We start from the raw sequence: 18,793 nt of genomic DNA on the forward strand, positions 1-18,793 counted from the left end.
CATAGTGTCTGTCAATTGGCTCCATTGTTTCTTTGTTGATTTTCTAATTGATGTATCCATTGATGAAAGTGGTGTTTAAGTTCTCTGTTATTATTGCAACATATTCTATATCTTCATTTACATCCATCAACATTTCTTTAAATAGCCAGCTGCCCTGTAATTGGGCACATATACATTTATTGTAGTCACATTTTTTTCTGTTGACTTGATTCCTTAATATTTGCATCATACCTTTCTTTGTTTTTAACAGTTTTTATGTTAAAATATATTTTGTCTGATATTAGAATTGGAATACCTTCTCTTTTTTGCTATCTGTTGGCATGAAATATTGTTTTTGGTTCTTTTACTTTTGGTCTGCATGTATTTTTGTTGATGAGATGTGTTTCTTGTAGGCAGCAAATAGATGGATCTTATCTTTTAATCCATTCAGCCGGTCTGTATTTTTTAACTGGAAAGTTGAGGCCATTTGCATTCATGGTGACTATTGATAAATAATGACATGGCCTTGCCATTTTCCCATAAATATTCCTATTTTCATTTGTATATTTCTTTTGAACTTTTGCTGGAGGATTTTTCTGCCTTCACAGTCTTGCATAATAATGGCTATCTTTCTGTGTTTCTGTATGTAGTACATTCTTAAGCATCTTTTATAAGGCTGGATTAGTGATGACAAATTCAATTTCTGTTTTTATTGAAGGTCTTTATTTCACATTCATTCATAAATTAGAGCTATGCAAGATACAGTATTCTGAGTTGACATTTTTTTCTCTTTTTTTCTCTTTTATTTAAATAATATAAATTTCCAAAGTACAGCTTATGGATTACAATGGCTTCCCCCCCCCCATAACTTCCCTCCCACCCGCAACCCTCCCCTTTCCTGCTCCCTCTCCCCTTCCATTCACATCAAGATTCATTTTCAGTTCTCTTTATATACACAAGATCAGTTTAGCATGTAATAAGTAAAGGTTTCAACAGTTTGCATCCACATAGAAACACAAAGTGAAAAATACTGTTTGAGTACTAGTTATAGCATTAAATTACAATGTACAGCACATTAAGGGCAGAGATCCTACATGAGGAGTAAGTGCACAGTGACACTGTTGTTGACTTAACAAATTGACACTCTTGTTTATGGCATCAGTAATCACCCTAGGCTCTTGTCATGAGTTGCCAAGACTATGGAAGCCTTTTGAGTTCACAGACTCTGATCATATTTAGACAAGGTCGTAGTCAAAGTGGAAGTTCTCTCCTCCCTTTAGAGAAAGGTACCTCCTTCTTTGATGACCTGTTCTTTCCACTGGGATCTCACTTGCAGAGATCTTCCATTTAGGTAATTTTTTCTGTCATTTTTTTGTGGAGTTTCTTGATTGCTTTGTAGATTCTGGTTATCAACCCTTTATCAGTTGCATAGTTTGCAAATATTTTTCCCATTCTGTCGGTTGCCTCTTCACTCTCCTGACTGTTTCTTTTGAAGTACAGAAACTTGTCAATTTGATGCAATCCTAATAGTTAATTTTGGCTTTGACTGCCTGTGCCTCTAGGGACTTTTCCAGGAAGTCTTTGCCGGTGCCAATATCTTGCAGGGTTTCTCCAATGTTCTCTAATAACCTGATGGTGTCAGGTCGTAGATTTAGGTCTTTAATCCATGCTGAGTGGATTTTTGTGTAAGGTGAAAGGTAGGGTTCTTGCTTCATGCTTTTGCACGTGGAAATCCAGTTTTCCCAGCACCATTTATTGAATAGATTGTTCTTGCTCCAGGAATTGGTTTTAGATCCTTGATCAAATATGAGTTGGCTGTAGATGTTTGGATTGATTTCTGGTGTTTCTATTCTGTTCCATTGATCCATCCATCTGTTTCTCTACCAGTACCATGCTGTTTTGATAACAACTGCCCTGTAGTATGTCCTGAAATCTGGTATTGTGATGCCTCCGGCTTTGTTTTTGTTGTACAAGATTGCTTTAGCTATTCAAGGTCTCCTGTGTCTCCATATGAATTTCAGCATCATTTTTTCCAGATCTGAGAATAAGGTCTTCAATATCTTGATTGGTATTGTACTGAATATATAAATTGCTTTTGGAAGAATGGGAGATTTTGATGATGTTGATTCTTCCAATCTATGAGCATGGAAGATTTTTCCATTTTTTGGTATCCTCTTTTATTTCTTTCTTTAAGGTTTTGTAATTTTCAGTGTAGAGATCTTTAACGTTCTTCGTTAAGTTGATTCCAAGGTATTTGATTGTTTTTGTAGCTATTGTGAATGGGATTGATCTTAGAAGTTCTTCCTCAGCCATGGCATTGCCTGTGTATACAAAGGTGTTGATTTTTGTGCATTGATTTTATATCCTGCTACTTTGCCGAACTGTTCTATGAGTTCCTATAGTCTCTTTGTAGAGTTCTTTGGGTCCCCTAAGTAAAGAATCCTATCATCTGCAAAGAGGGATATTTTGACTTCTTCCTTCCCAATTTGTATCCCTTTAATTTCTTTTTCTTGCCTAATAGCTCTGGCTAAAACTTCCAGAACTATATTGAATAGCAGTGGTGAGAGTGGGCATCATTCTCAGCAGTGGAGATGCTTCCAACTTTTCCCCATTCAATAGGATGTTGGCCGTGGGTTTTTCATAAATTGCTTTGATTGTATTGAGGAATGTTCCTTCCATACCCAGTTTGCTTAGAGTTTTCATCATGAAAGGGTGTTGTATTTTATCAAATGCTTTCTCTGCATCTATTGAGATAATCATATGGTTTTTCTTCTGCAGTCTGTTAATGTGGTGTATCACATTGATTGTTTTGCGAACATTGAACCATCCCTGCATACCAGGGATAAATCCCACTTGTTCTGGGTAGTTTTTCTCTTAAGACTTGGATTTTGTCTCGACATTCTCTCCTATCCTGTAGGGTTTCTGATGGGAAGTCAGCTGTGAGTCTAATTGGAGATCCCCTGAAAGTAATCTGAGATTTCTCTTGTGAACCTTTTAGAATCTTATCTAGAATCTTACCTTTATGTTTTACTGTGGAAAGCTTGACTATAATGTGGCATGGTGAAGATCTTTTCTGGTCATGTCTGTTATGTGTCTGATGTACTTCCTCTACTTGGGCATCCCTTTCTTTTTCCACATTGGGGAAATTTTCTGTATTTATTTCACTATATAGACATCTAGTCAATTCTCTCTTTCCCTATCTTCATGACTTGCTAAGACCCATATGTTGGGTCATTTGATAGTATCACATAATTCCACAACACTGTTTTTAAGTTTTCTTTTTTCTTCTCTCTTTTTTTTGTCTGACTGTAGGATATCCAAAGATTTGTCTTCTACTTCAGATATTATTTCTTCTGCCTCACCAAGTCTGCTGTTAAGTCTTTCCACTGTAGTTTTGTTTGAGCTATTGACTTCTTAATTTCTAATATACCATTCTGATTTCTCCTTAAAATCTCTATTTCATGGGAAAAAATTTTCATTCATGTAATATATGGTTTTCTTTAGTTTCTAGATTCAATTCTGATTGCTTTTCAGTAATCCTATGAGTAATTTTTTTTGAATTCTGTTTCCAATATTTCCTCAATCTCTTCATCTTCAAATTCTAATATTGAAATGTTATTGTGTTCCTTTGAGGGAGTCATCGTGTCTTTCTTATACTTGTTTCCTGAATTTTTATATTTGTTTTTAGGCATATGTGGAGTTGATTTTTGTTTTTTTCTCTAATGGCATTTGTCTTTGAGCTCTCCTTCTGTGGCTTAATGGAGTGTCTACACTTTCAATGAATACCAAGAGGTAAGTGTTGGGAGTGGCCAGGGAGCTCTTGTCAGTGTTTAGGGGTGGGGCAAATATCCAGAATAATACCCAAGTTGGATGTGGTATATCTCAATGCCAGAGTGTTAGCCCCTAATGTGTTCCATACCACCATATGAACCACGCTAATGATCTGTGCAGTCTTCACTGTGAGCACTGTTCCCACTGCAGTGTCCTGCTATAGGTAACCAAGGAGCTCCGAGCATGTGGCGTTGCACTAGGTAATTGCCCAGAGACCCAGTTATACCTTTTACCTTCTCATGTAACCACTGAGTTCTCAAGGTTTCAGCACACAAGACACCCATAGTCACTGGGTACATAGGTTTCTCTCTGCCATGCCAGCCTGTCCAGTCAAAAGAGAAGCAGATTTCCCCCGAGACAACTCTTTTTAGGCATCTTGCTCTAGGAAGGCTGCGGGTACCTCACCATTCTATGTGGTTGCCCAGCCATTTTCCAACCAGGCTCAAAGTCAGTGGGGGCTATAGATAGTTTCTTCTGCTAGAATCTCTGGATCACATGTGTACAGAAGAGCCACTGGCCGATTGTTACTATCCTCTGGTCACTATCATCAGTATCATCAGTACTGAGGCGTCCTGCCTCAGTCAGTTGCTGTGTTAGTGCAGACATTCTTCTGCAGCTCCTGCCCAAACCCGAAATGACTTCTGCCCTTTCTAGCCGGGCAACAGGCACTGTTGTGGGGATGCTGGGATGAGATAAACATGTCCCCTCTACTTCCACTGGGTCCGCAGGCAATCACTAGCAACTGCTAACCCCCAGGGCTCCAGTCTGGACCCATGCTATGCTCTCCCTCAGACTATATTACCATAGGTTGATGCAGACCAGTCTCACCTGCATCTCCAAACTGCCTTCCACTCTGGCTCTTGGCTGATGCAGTTCTGCTTGTAATTGTGTTTGTGCTGCACATCTGCACCTTCTGCACAGGTCCATGGTGTTCTTCCTCTTATAGGATTTCCCGTGTGGTTTTCTCTCCAATTCTCCCCTGAGAGTGCACGTCCTAATTTTTTTTTATACTTTTTATGCCTAGCCTTGCTCAGTAAGTTGTTCTCTAATTCACCATCTTGGAATGGGCCTGCATTTTAATAGTAATTCTTCCAATCCATGAGCATGGAATATATTTCCATTTTTTTGAGTCCTTGATTTCCTTCATCAATGTTCTGTAATTTTTGTTTTAGTGATCTTTCACTTTTTTTTGAAGATTTATTCACTTACTTGAAAATCTAAGTTACAGGGAGGGAGAGAAGAAAGGGAGGGGTGAGACACACACACACACACACACACACACACACAATCTTTTATTCACTGGTCCATTCCCCAAGTGATCTCAATGGCCAGGGCTGAGCAGGCCAAAACCTGCAGCAATCTTCATCCAAATCTCCCAAGATTGTGGCAGAGACCAAACACTTGAATCATCCTCTGCTGCTTTTTTTCTGTCTATTACCAGGGAGGTAGATTAGCATTGGAGCAGCTGGGATGCAAACTGGTGCACATATGGGATGCCAGCATCACAGGAGCAGCTTTGTCTGCTACACCTAAACACTGGTCCTGTTTTGGTTAAATTTATTCCTAAATATTTTATTTTTTTGTGCCTTTTGTGAATAGGATTTCATTCTTGATTTCTCTTTTGGTGAGTTCATCATTAGCACATTAAAAGCTACCTTTTTGTGTTTATTTTGTAACCTGCAAATTTACTGAACTGGTTTATCATTTCCAACAACTTTTCAGTGGAGCGTTTATGTTTTCCATGTACAACATCATATCATCTGCAAATATGGGTATTTTGATTTCTTCCTTTCAGATTTTGATGCCCTTTCTTTCTTTCTTCTTTCTAATAGCTCTTGCTAATACTTATAGTTTTATATAGAATAAGACTGGTAAAAATGGATATCCTTGTCTTGTTCCCAATCTGAGGGGAAATGCTTTCAGCTTTTCCCTGTTCAGTATGAAATTGATTATTGGTTTTTCATACATATAGACTTCATAATTTTGAGACATGTTGCTTCTATACCTAATTTGTGGAGGGTTTTTACCATGAAGAGGCATTGGATCTTATCAAATGCTTTCTCTGTGTCTATTGAGATCATATAGTTTTTGCTTTTGATTCTTTGGGTGTGATTTGTGAGATTTATTAGTTTGGAAATGTTGAATGACTCTCTTCTCTTGCAAAAATCCCAGTTGATTGTGATGTGTGGTATTTTTGATGTTTTGGATCTGGTTTGCAAGCATCTTGTTGAGAATATTTAATCTATATTCATCAAGGATATAGTTCTGTAGTTATTTTTTTGTGTTGTGTCTGTGTTCAGCTTTGGTATCAGAGTGATGCTGGCCACATGAAAACTTTGGCAGAATTCCATCTGGAATATTTTGAAAAGTGTTGTAGTTAGATTCTCTTTAAATGTTTCGTAGAATTTATTAGTAAAACCATTAGGTCCTGGACTTTTCTTTGAAGGGAGACTTAATTATGGCTTCAGTCTGGTTGCATGCTATGGATCTGTTAAGATTGTCTGTATTTTCTTGATTTAATCTTGGTAGATTATTTGTTTATCTATTTCTGTGAGGTTTTCCAGTTTGTTATAATTATTCATAGTAGTTTCTTATTATCCTTTGTGTTTCTGTGATATCAGTTGTAATGTCTTCTTTTCTGTATCTAATTTTTTTGATTTTTTCTCTGTTAGTATGGCTAATGCTTTCTCTATTTTATTGTCTCCAAAAACTAGCTTTTTATTTTGTAGATCTTTTGTATTTTTTGTTGCAACTTCATTTATTTTGCTTTGATACTTATTATTTCTTGCCTTCTGGGTTTGATTTATTCTTGTTTTTCTGAATTTTGGAAACACATGATTAGATCATTTATTTGAGACATTTCTCTTTTTTTAATGAAAGCATTTAATGCTATAATCTTCCCTCTTAATACTGCTTTTGTTGTATCTCCCAAGGGTAGATATGTTTTGTTTTCATCTTCATTTATTTCAAGAAAGTTTTTGATTTCCTTTTTAATTCCTTCAATGACTTATTTGTCATTCAGTAGCATGTTGTTTAACTTCAATGCATTTGTAAATGTTCTGTTGTTCTTGCTGTTGATTTCTAATTTTATTCCTTTGTGATCTGAGAAGATGCATGGTATGATTTTAATATTTTTAAATTTATTAAGACTTGATTTATGGCCTGATATATGGTCTGTCCTGGAGAAAACTCCATGTGCTAATGGAAGAATTTGTATTCTGTGGCTGTTGGGTGAAGTGTCCTAGAAATGTCTGTTAAGTACATTTAGTCATTAATATGATACAACTCTAATGTATCTTTGTTTGGTTTTCTGTCTGAATGATGTGTTCATCAATGAGAGTGTTGGGGAGTTAATGTCACCCACTACTATTGTTTTGGAGTCTATCTCTCCCTTTAGGTGGAATAGTATTTTCTGTATATATCTGGGTGGTCTTGTGTTGGGAACATATATATATATGATTGGTACTCTTCTTGTTGGATCAAGCCTTTTGTTTAAATATAATGTCCTTCTTTGTCTCTTTCTACAGTTTTTGATTTAAAGTTTGCTTTATCTTATATGAAGCTTGCTACCCTTGCTCATTTTTGGTTTCCATTTGCCTCGAATATCTTGTTCCAAACCTTCACTTTCAGTCTATGTTTATCTTTATTTGTGAAATGAGTTTCTCATAGGCAGCATAAAGAGAGCGCTTGGATTTTTATACATTTAGCCAATCTAAATCTTTTGGCTGGAAATTTCATTCATTTATATTCAAGGTTAGTATTGACAGAAAAGAAGTACCTGCAGTTTCATTGATTGGTTACTGATTATAGCTGCTGTGTTAGTGAATTTGGTAGTGTCGTGTGTTTTCATGATATTTTTTTCTAATGCCTGATTCCTTTCAGAATTTAGTGTTAGGCTGGTCTGGTTGTGTTGAATTCTCTGTTTTTGCTTATCTCAGAAATATCTTATTTCTCCTTCACTTGTGAAGGATAGCTTTGCTCAATTTCATATTCTTGGTTGAATTTTTTTTTTTTTTTGCTTTTAAGACCTGGAATATATTATTCTACTCTCTACTGGCATGTAGGGTTGCTTCTGAGAAGTGTGATGTCGGTATACTTGGTTTTCCTTTATATGTAACTTGACACTTTTCTCCTGTGGTCTTTAGGATTCTTACTTTGTCCTTACTTTTGACAATTTGCCTACAATAAACATTATATAAGCTCTTTTTTGGTTGAGTCTGCATGAGTTGTTTGAGTTTCCTGTATCCCGCTGTCCATGTCTCTTTTAAGACCTAGGAAATTTTCAAGTATTGTTTAATTTATCAAGTTCTCAATCTGTCTTCTTCAGGAATCCCTGTAGTAGAAATATTTGGTTATTTATTGTTGTCCTGTTTTTCACATAGACTCTTCATTCTTTTACTTTCTTTTCTGTTTAGTTTTTCCTTATTGGGTTCTTTGAAAAGTCTTGTCCTCCAGGTGAGAAATTCTTTCCTCCACTTAGTCTATTCTGCTATTGAAGCTTTCAATCTCTTTTCTTTTTTTCATTTTACTGAAGTTTTCACCCCCCAAATTTCTATCTGATTCTTCTTAACGATATCTCCTTAGTGATTTCTTTCCCTTGATTTCATCCAGTGATTTCCTCATTTCTTTAAGCTGTCTATCTGTATTCTCTTCTATAACATTGGGTTTCTTTACAAATACTATTTTGAATTTGGTTTCTGGCATTTTATATATTTCCTTCATCTCAGGATCTAGTTCTGGGGAACTATTGTATTATGTTAGAGGTGTCATGCTACCTTGCTTTTTCATGTTTCCTGTGTCCCTACATTGACATCTGTGTATCTGGTGAATTATTCCCTTCTTTATGGAGTAGGTTTTCTTGGATAAGAATTTATGATTTAGCCTTAATGTAGGATATCTCCTGGCTGTTGCTTCGCCTTTGGTTCTAGGTAGTTCTGTAAGTATAACCTATGAGTGATTTCTTTTGCCTGTAAATGACACAGTGGTCTAGTCTGCTGCAGTTCATAGGGATGGAAATGTAGCTTCAAAGTGGAACTGGGCCTCCTATGATGTGTATTTTCAGTCTACAGAGTTCAATGTCAGTTATACTAGGGATTGTGATAGCCAAGACCTGGTTCTTTGTCCATAGGGATACAAAGGTGGTTGTTCCCTTGTCCCAATAGCAAGCCTAAGTGATGCTGGGTCTTGTGGCACCTATTTAGGACAGTGTGGTGTGAATGGGCCCTACCTCAGGTCCTGCAGGAAGGGTGCAACTGATGCTGGTGCTTTTGACACCAGTAGACCTAGTACCACGAACTGGGGTTTGTGTACTGAGCCCTGCTTTGGTCCTATAAGGTGACTACAAGATGTACAGGAAGTTTTGTACTGGCAGCTACGGGTCCAGAGTGTTGAATGCATGCAGGCTTTTCCATAGGTCCGCCTGGTAGATTCCAGTGAGTTTGAGGAAATAGTACTGATTGTTACAGTACCGGTTTTGTCAGGTATAGTGAGATGATTTCCAAGATCTACCAGGGCAGGAATTAGTTTTAGGAGAGGTTGTAGCCAACTATCTGAAGCAGAGCCATGCAGATAGAATTTCAGATACTGTGAGTGATTGTGAATTATGCCAAAGATTATAATAGCAGCATCAGTAATCCCAGTTCTAGAAGGCACAGATGACAGTGACCCCAGTTCTCACAAGGCATGCAAGGATGTTGCTAAGGTTTGGGCCCGGGGCTCCCAGTACCATGAGCTATAAAGTATGGAGGGCACTTCCTCAGTTTGGGTCTGGATTTTTTATGGTCTTCTGCTGGTGCTAGCTCTAAGCTTATTGGAACCTTCCCCTGCCCAGATCATGTAGAATGAGCACAGCTCTGGGGCTTATGCCCAAAACTCCCACAGTTTTGGGAATGTAGGGGGTTTGCTAACTGCCCCTTAAGTTGCCCTGATTCTGGCTCTGGTCACGTCTGGTACCAGCAGAACAGAGATCAACTGTATGACTCTACCCTGCCAAGTGAGTCTGGTGCTTTGCAGGGATGAGATAGGGGAGGGAGCAATGTGGCTCCCCTTCTCATAGACAAGCTATCACTCAGACACCCATCAATTCCTCAGGCTGGAGTTAAAGTCAGTGGGGCCTGTGGAATTCATCTTCAGCTAAAGCTGCCAGTGGTGGCCTGTCTGGCAACTTTTTGTTCTTCTTCTGTTTTAAAGATTTATTTTCTTTATTTGAAAGGCAGAGTTACACAGAGAGCGAAGGAGAGGCAGAGAGAGAGGTCTTCCATCGCTGGTTCACTCCCCAGTTGACCACAACAGCCAGAGCTGTGCTGATCTGAAGCCAGTAGCCAGGAGACTCTTCCAGGTCTTCCAATGTGGGTGCAGGGGCCAAAGACTTGGGCCATCTTCCACTGCTTTCCCAGGCTATAGCAGAGAGCTGAATCAGAAGTGGAGCATCCAGGACTCGAACCACCGCCCATATGAGATGCTGGCACTGCAGGCAGTAACTTTACCCGTTAGGCCACAGGACTGGCCCCTCTAGTTTTTCAAACTATGAACATATCACAGTATTTTTAGTTATTGTCATTTATGAGGATTTTAATTGTTTCTCAGTTTGTGCTGTTGGAATCGGTCTACAAGTTGTAGATATACAGATATACCTTTTTATTTGTTTTGCATAAAACCTTTGATGAAGATTGCTGCTTTGTAGACATATTTAGTAAACTTGCTATAGGAATATAATTGCTGGAACCAGAGCAAATGCAATGTATTTAACGTCACAAGGAATTTTCAGATAGCTCTTTAAAGCAGTTGTACCTTTTTATTCTATCACAAATGAATTTTAGTTTTATATCTTCATGTTTGATATTGCCAGATTTGATTTTAATAATTTTAGTGGTTGTAAAATAATCTCATTGTGGCTTTAATTTACATTTCCCTGATGACGAATCACATTGAGCACCTTAACTGTACTGATTGGTCATATGTATATTTATATATATTGAGTGTGTGTGTGTGTGTGTGTAGTGTCAGATGTTTTGCCATTTTTAACTGGGCTATTTATCTTTTTATTATTGATTTGTGGGGATTTTTACATATTCTAGATTAAATCCTTGGCAAAATAACCACTTTTCTCACTCTGTGGCTTGTTTGCTTGTTTTCTTATTATTTTCTTTTGATAGGGAAAGTTTCAAATTTTGTCTAATGTACCACATACTTTTGTATGATTAGCAATTTTAATGTTTTTATAAAAAGTTTTTGCCAAAGATCATGAGGACATTTTCCTATATTTTCCTGTAGAAGCTTTATGTTCCTAGTGGTTACTTTCACTCTGTCATCTATCTTGAAGTATTTTGTGTTTGGAATTAAATAGAAAGTTGTGTTTAGAATGAGGTTTTTTTTTCTTTTCTTTTTCTTTTTTTTTTTTTTTCTTTTTTTGACAGGCAGAGTTAGACAGTGAGAGAGAGAGACAGAGCGAAAGGTCTTCCTTTCCTTGGTTCACTCCCCAGATTGCTGCTATGGCCGGCGCGCTGCGCGGATCCGAAGGCAGGAGCCAGGTGCTTCCTCTTGGTCTTCCATGCGGGTGCAGGGCCCAAGCACTTGGGCCATCCTCCACTGCCTTCCTGGGCCACAGCAGAGAGCTGGACTGGAAGAGGGGCAACCAGGACAGAATCTGGTGCCCCAATGGGGACTAGAACCCAGGGTGCTGGCGCTGCAGGCGGAGGATTAGTGAGCCAGGTGCTGGCCTAGAATGAGTTTTTCAAAATATTTATTTTTCTTGTTGGAACCTATTTTTAAAAAAAGAATTTTGCTTTCCTATTGAATTGACTTGTGCCTTATGGGTTATAAAATCATTATCTTTGTAAGTTTGGATCTATTTCTTGGTTCTTATTAATTCTATTCCATCAGCATACAGGCCTATATTTTAAATAACTCACTTTCCTCATTACTATAACTTTAGAGTAATGCTAAAATTAAATAATAGAGGTCTTATAAATTTATTTTTGTTTAAAAATGTATTTATTTGATAGGTAGAGAGAGGGAAAGGGGAGAGGGAGAGAGAATATTCTCCGATCTGTTTAGTTCACTCCCCAAATTCTTTCAGTGTAGGGGGCTGAGTCAGACTGAAGCTAGGAGTCAGGAACTCAGTGCAGGTCTCCTGCATGTATGACCTTGGTACAACTGCTTGAGCCATCACCACTGCATTCAGGATGTGCACTCGCAGGAAGTTGGAATCCATAGTAGAGCTAGGACTTGAATTTTGGCTCTCCTATATAGGATGCAGTTATCCTAAGCAGCATCTTTTTTTTTTTTTTTTTTTTAGAGATTTATTTCATTTATTTGAAAGGTTGAGATAGAATGATAGGTAAAGACAGATACACACACACACACACACATATACACATATATCTTCCATCTGCTTGGCCATTCCCTGAATGGCTGCAATGGCCAGGATTGGTCCAGGCTGAAGCCAGGAGCCAGGAGCTGATTCCTGGTCTCCTATGTAGGTAGAAGGGCCCAAACACGTCAGCCAACCTCTGCTGCTTTCCCAGGTGTATTAGCAGGGAGCTGGATCAGAAGTGGAGCAACTAGGACGTGAACCAGCACCCATATGGGATGCTGGCATTGCAGGCAGTGACTTTACCTGCTTTGCCACAATACCAGCCTCCCCAAGAAGCATCTTAACTGATGTGCTATTTTTAAAGTTTTAAATATTTTTATATTATGTTATTCTCGAAGCTTTGTATGTCATTTTGAATTTTAGAATAGCTTGTGGGTAGCTTCAAAAAGAAACCCTAAAGACTTTTTTATTAGAATTATGTTGAATTTATAGATAAATCTTGGTGGGATGAGCATCTTAATAATACTGAGTCTTTAAGTCCATGGACATGATAATTCCATTTACTTAGGTCTCCTACCATATAACATTTTTGTGGTTTTTAGTATTGTGGTCTTGAAGATTTTTCATTGGACATATTCCTAGGTATTCAGTGTTTTAAATGCTATTAGCAGTGTTAATATTTTGTAAATCTTATTTTGTATTTGATGCCATTACATACAGATATCATTATTTTTATGTATTTATTTTGTGTCCTGTGGCCTTATCAAATTCAGTTCTAGCTTTAGAGGTCTTTCATTTGTGAATGTGTGTTGTGTTGCATCAAGTGTATCAAATAAGGTTTTCTCTGTCCAGATCATGTTTTCTGTGAATAACAGGAGTTTTCCTTTTCCCTTTCAAGCAGTAATGCGTTTTCTTCCTTTGCCTAATTGTACTGTCTGGGTAGTATTGAATAGAAGTTACAGGAACAGCTGGCCACTGTTTCTCCTAATTTCAGGAGAGAACTCTTTAATGGCTACTAATAACAACATAGCCTTCTTGAGGTACCTTTCTCTGAAGGGAAGAGAGAACTTCCACTTTGACTACGACCTTGTCTAAATATGATCAGAGTCTGTGAACTCAAAAGGCTTCCATAGCCTTGGCAACTCATGACAAGAGCCTAGGGAGATTACTGATGCCATAAACAAGAGTGTCAATTTGTTAAGTCAACAACAGGTGTCACTGTGCACTTACTCCTCATGTAGGATCTCTGTCCTTAATGTGCTGTACATTGTAATTTAATGCTATAACTAGTACTGAAACAGTATTTTTCACTTTGTGTTTCTATGTGGGTGCAAACTGTTGAACTCTTTACTTAATATATGCTAAACTGATCTTCTGTATATAAAGAGAATTGAAAATGAATCTTGATGTGAATGGAAGGGGAGAGGGAGTGGGAAAGGGTAGGGTTGCGGGTGGGAGGGAAGTTGTGTGGGGGGAAGCCATTGTAATCCATAAGCTGTAGTTTGGAAAATTATATTCATTAAATAAAAGTTTAAAAAATAAAAAAAACAATATAGCCTTCTTTAAAATCAGAAAATTTATCAGAAAATTTATTGAGAAAATTCATAGATTATATTCCCATAATGCTGACAGTTTGTTATCATAGGGAAGTTTTCAGTTTTGTCACTTGCCTTTTCTGCCTCTATGTAGATAATTTTTTCTCCTTTATTCTGTATATGGAGATTTTTATTTACTTAAATGTACTACAGTTATTAACGTAGTTGAGTTTAGTTTACCCTCCTGGTAATAATTTTCTCTTTCTCATATGTATCATTTGTTTTTCTCTTACATTTTCAGTATTTCCCTCTTTTGAGTAAATTAAGTATTTTTAACAATCTAGCATATTTCTGTTAATGCCTTTTTAGTTAGATATATTTGTGTTGTTCTTTTAATGATAACCCCAGAGACTTCAATGCAGATTTAAATTATCGCAGTTTACTTTCAAATACTGGAATGCTTTATGCAAAGTATAAGGATATTTAACAAAATAATTCCATTTCCCCTTTTCCTTAGTATTTTGCCCTGGTTTTCATAATTTTACTTTTGCATAAGCTGAATTCCACAATCTAATATTTTACTTCAGACAAACAGTACTAATTCAAAGAAATTCAAAGTCACATGTATAAAAATTAAGATGATATAAAAGTTCTTAGTCTACTTATATCTCTTCTCTCCCAGAAGATTCAGAGTTCTATTTGGTATTATTTCTGTCTAGCCAGAAGAAATGATTCTAACATTTATTTCAATGTATAACTTTTGATGCAAATTCTCCTTGTTTTAAGTGTTTTCATTGGGCCTACAATTTCAGTTTGACATTTTGTCCCTTAGCACTTCCAAAATATTATGTCATTGGTTTTTACTTGTATTGTTTCTAATAAGGTGGTCTTGTTTCATATCCTTATTTCCTTGAGTACAATGCTCTTTTTTCCTTTCTGAATGCTTTAAATTTAGTTTTTTAATTTAGTCTTTAATTTTGGTATTTTGTGTATAGTGAGCCAAGCTGTGCTTATTTTTGCTTTACCTTTTTGGGTTCCCTGACTTTGTGGTCATTTTTAGGTTGATGTCTTTCATCATTCTTCAAAATTCTTTCTTTCCCTCTTTAAATATTTCTTCCTCCTCTCCTGTCCTCTTCTTCTCTCCTATCCTTTTTTCTCTTCCTCCTCCTCCTCTCCCCCTCCTCCTTCTCCTTCTCTCTCTTTCTCTTTGTCTCTCTTTCTGTCTCTCTTTCTATCTCACTCCTCCCCCCCACCTCTCATTTCTTTTGGCACTCAAATTAGAATATGTAAGTAAAATATTTGTTGTTGCCTCACAGATATTGAATATTCTGTTCTACAGTTCTTTACTCTTTTTTGTGTCTTATGTCATTTCTGTTCTTTGGTCTTTTAATTCATTGATCCTTTCTTTTGTTGTATTTGCTATTAAGTAACTTTTATGTGATCTATAATGTCTATCATTTCTTTTTTCTTGTTTCTGTCTCTTGCTGAATAATCTATTTATTGGTTGATGTTGCCTATTTTATATTTCATTCTCTGACATATTTGTCATAGTTATTAAAAAATCTTTGAGTAGAGTTTTCTTGATATTTCTTATAACCTATAATTTTAATTTTTGAGCTTATATATTATATTAGAAATTGAAATATTATATTTCTTACCAGAAAAGGGCACATAGTTTATTTTTTCAGGCTTTCATGGTGTGCAGAGTAGAGTCAACATAATCATAATTGAACTGAAGTTTGAACTGCTCACCACTAACTTCAAATGTTTTGAAGGAAAGTTTAAAGCTTACCCTTCAGCAGAGCTTGTATCTTGAGTTCTGGTAATTCACTAAAGGTCTTGTGATTCTTTAGAGTCAACAGTCAGTTCTCCCAGCTACTTTCTGTGTGTGTGTGTGTGTGTGTGTGTGTGTGTGTTTTACAGCCCAGCTATGACTTTTGAGTTACTTGGAATCCTCTTTACTCTAAAGCTCCAATCCTGATCTCCTGTGCCTTGGAAGATGTCTGCTGCGCCCCCCAGATTTTGGAGGACCTCTGCAATATACTGGGTGAAGATCTGGAATGCCTTGGATAGATTGCTCCCAGTGTTTCTGCCAGTCTTCCAGCTCCCAGTGGCTGTTGGCTGAACTAGGCACAAGCAGGATTAGAGTGCCACAGAGGGATTTCTTTCAATTTTTGTTTCACTCCAGCCTTTGCTATACAACCTCATGTGTTCTAGGGAAAGTTTTGGAAAGTAGTTACAGACTTGCCTTGTGACTAGAGTCCTGCATGATTCTAGTCCATCATGATAACCCACACTTGGGTATTAAAACTTGTTAACAGTTTGGTAGGTTTCAGTCTACCCCATCTATTGTAAATTCTTCTTCTCACTGTTTGACCAGAATTAAAAGCAACTTTGGTATCTTCTTTCTTGGGAAGAACTTGCCATTTAAAAAAATTTTTTTAAAGATTTTATTTATTTATTTGAGAGATACAGAGTTACAGACAGTGAGAGAGAGAAACAGAGAGAAAGGTCTTCCTTCCGTTGGTTCACCCCCTAAATGGCCGCTCTGGCTGGCACACTGTGCTGATCTGAAGCCAGGAGCCTGGTGCTTCCTCCTGGTCTCCCACACGGGTACAGGGCCCAAGCACTTGGGCCATCCTCCACTGCTCTCCCGGGCCACAGCAGAGAGCTAGACTGGAAGAGGAGCAACCAGGACTAGAATCCGGCGCCCACATGGGATGCTGGCGCCTCAGGTGGAGGACCAGCCAAGTAAGCCACGGCGCCAGCCCCACCATTTTTTAAAATTTAACTCACTTATGTTCTCTATATCTTCAGCTGTTAGGTGGAGTTAAAGAATACTATACTTGTGTAGATTTTCTGGCTTACTCTAATTTAAATTTTTATTATATATTTTTATTGATTTGAAATGAAGAGAGACAGATACAGACAGGTCTTCCATTCACTGGTTCACTTTCCAGATGCATGCATCAGCCAGGGCCAATCCATGTGGAAGTCAGGAGCCAAGTACTCAATTCTGAGTCTCCCATGTGGCTGACAGGAACCTAACTATTTGAACCATCCCCATTGCCTCTTAGGGTGTGCATTAGCAGGAAGCTGCGATGGGAAACAGAGCCAGGATTAGAACCCAGACACTTTGAAACAGGTGTTCCAAGTGTTGTCTTGACCGCTATGCCAAATGCCCCACACCATGACTTGTTCTCATTTTAGGAGTGCTAGGTTCACGTGATCTCCTATACTTTAAGTCCTCCATATCTTCCCATTACATATATTTCTCTCTTATCCTAATATGGCTCCCTACATTGTAGATGCTGAAAACCTGAAAACTACTTAAGGATTTCTTTGTAGTTTTTGTTCTTGGTATAATTAAGTTTTTGCTGGTTAGATATTACTACACAAAATATAAAGGGAGAAAAGGAGCAGGGGTTATGCCTTAGCTGCTCCTCCTGCTTACTGCTGTTTAGCATGGTCGTAGTGGCATTGTATGCTTCTGTGGCTGTGCTAATACAGGTTCCTGTGACCCATCCTTTGTTTTGTCACTGTGGAGAAGCAGGTCATAGTGTATCTATTTCTCTGCTTTGTGCCTAGCTGGTTGGTTCCAGAACGATCAGTTCTGCTGGTGATTTCCTGAACCCTGGGTTGTAGTTAAGACGGTGTTATTTTTTGGAGTTGAGAATTGCAGAAGTGACATTCTGATTGTCCCAGATTTCTGACTTTGTAGTGATGGCAAAGGGTGGCAAAAAAGCAGTAAGTTGTTCCAAAATCATCTCCAATGATTTTGTAATAAACTTGATGAAATCTCTTTGTGTTTAAAATACCAAGATTGACTCCTTATCTTCAACTAATTCCTGACAGTCTTTTCCATTTGTATTAAGCAATATTTCCTATATGATCTCATCTGATTCTGTTACAAGTACTATATTTCATGAATCCAACTTGCCATGGATTATAAAAACACTTTTTGAAATATACCATTACGGAACTAAAAAATGATTCTATTTAACATTGACAAAATGCTTTCAATCACTTAGAAACCTTATTTTATGCTTCTTATAAATATGCTTTGCATTTTCCCTTCAGCCTCCGATGTGTTACTTAATTATTCCCTTAGTGACTTACAAAGTGACTGTATTAGAAGCATTATCATAGCAGACAGATAATAGAACTAGCTAATAAATCAAGGAAATCTGTTTTGCTTTGTATCCCACATCAAATCTCTGAGTTCTCAGTCTGGAGGTGTCTAAATCTGGATTTAGTAGAGAGAGGGCTTGTAACAAAGGGATTGTATGAATTCAGCTAGAAGAGGATTAGGAGGGTGGTGACAGGAACACTACCAAATACTCATCTTAGCAATTTTCTTTTTTTTTTTCTTTCAGTATTTATTTATTTATTTGAAAGTCAGAGTTACAGAGTGAGAGGGAGAGACAGATTTTCCATTCACTGGTTCAGTTTCCAGATGGCCACCATGACCAGGGCAGGCCCAGGCCAAAGCTGAGCTAGGCCAAAGCTGAGCTAGGCCAAAGCTAAGGGACAGGAGCTTCTTCTGGGTCTCCCATGTGGGAAGCAAGGGCCCAAGTACTTGGGTCATCCTCCAGTGTTTTTCCCAGGCCATTCATAGGGAGCTGGATCAGAAGTGGAACAGCTGGAACCTGAACAGGTGCCAATAAGGGATGCTGGGATCACAGGCTTTACCCGCTGCACCCCAACATTGGCCCCAACAATTTCTTAGCTATTTCCAGAGTACAAGAGTGGCCCAAAGCAGTAAGTTGGTCCTGAACATTGACATGGAGTGTTGAAAGCACCATGAATTATAAAATGTACCTCTATTTCAGATGCTAAGATCAAAAGAAATTTGTATCTAATAATCAATGAATAGTATTTCCATTATCATTTTATAATTAGAAAATCTAGGCTCAGGGATTTTAGTGATTAGTAGAAGATGGTAAGAAACAGAACCAAGAATTAATTTGCTATTTGAAAACTAAGTTCTATGCTCTTTAGGCCGTACCACAACTACCTGTATATAGAGCAGAAATACTCAACCAAATTTTCAAAGACCAGTAAAATTTCCCTGCATCTTGTGGCAACTCATTGTTAATTTTTCTTAAATCACTTAGACAAGAATTCTCAACTT

The 18,793-nt window shown here is 37.6% G+C and overlaps 1 long non-coding RNA gene across 1 annotated transcript in view; it reads left to right on the forward strand.

The window, feature by feature from the left end:
* The window catches only part of LOC127493120 (uncharacterized), a 265,004-nt gene that overhangs the window by 89,274 nt on the left and 156,937 nt on the right, over positions 1-18,793 (forward strand). The gene's annotated exons all lie outside the window — the stretch shown is intronic.

The sequence above is a fragment of the Oryctolagus cuniculus genome, chromosome 5 (assembly GCF_051225735.1).
Source record: "Oryctolagus cuniculus isolate XC-2025 breed Fujian yellow rabbit chromosome 5, ASM5122573v1, whole genome shotgun sequence".
NCBI classification, from domain to species: domain Eukaryota; kingdom Metazoa; phylum Chordata; class Mammalia; order Lagomorpha; family Leporidae; genus Oryctolagus; species Oryctolagus cuniculus.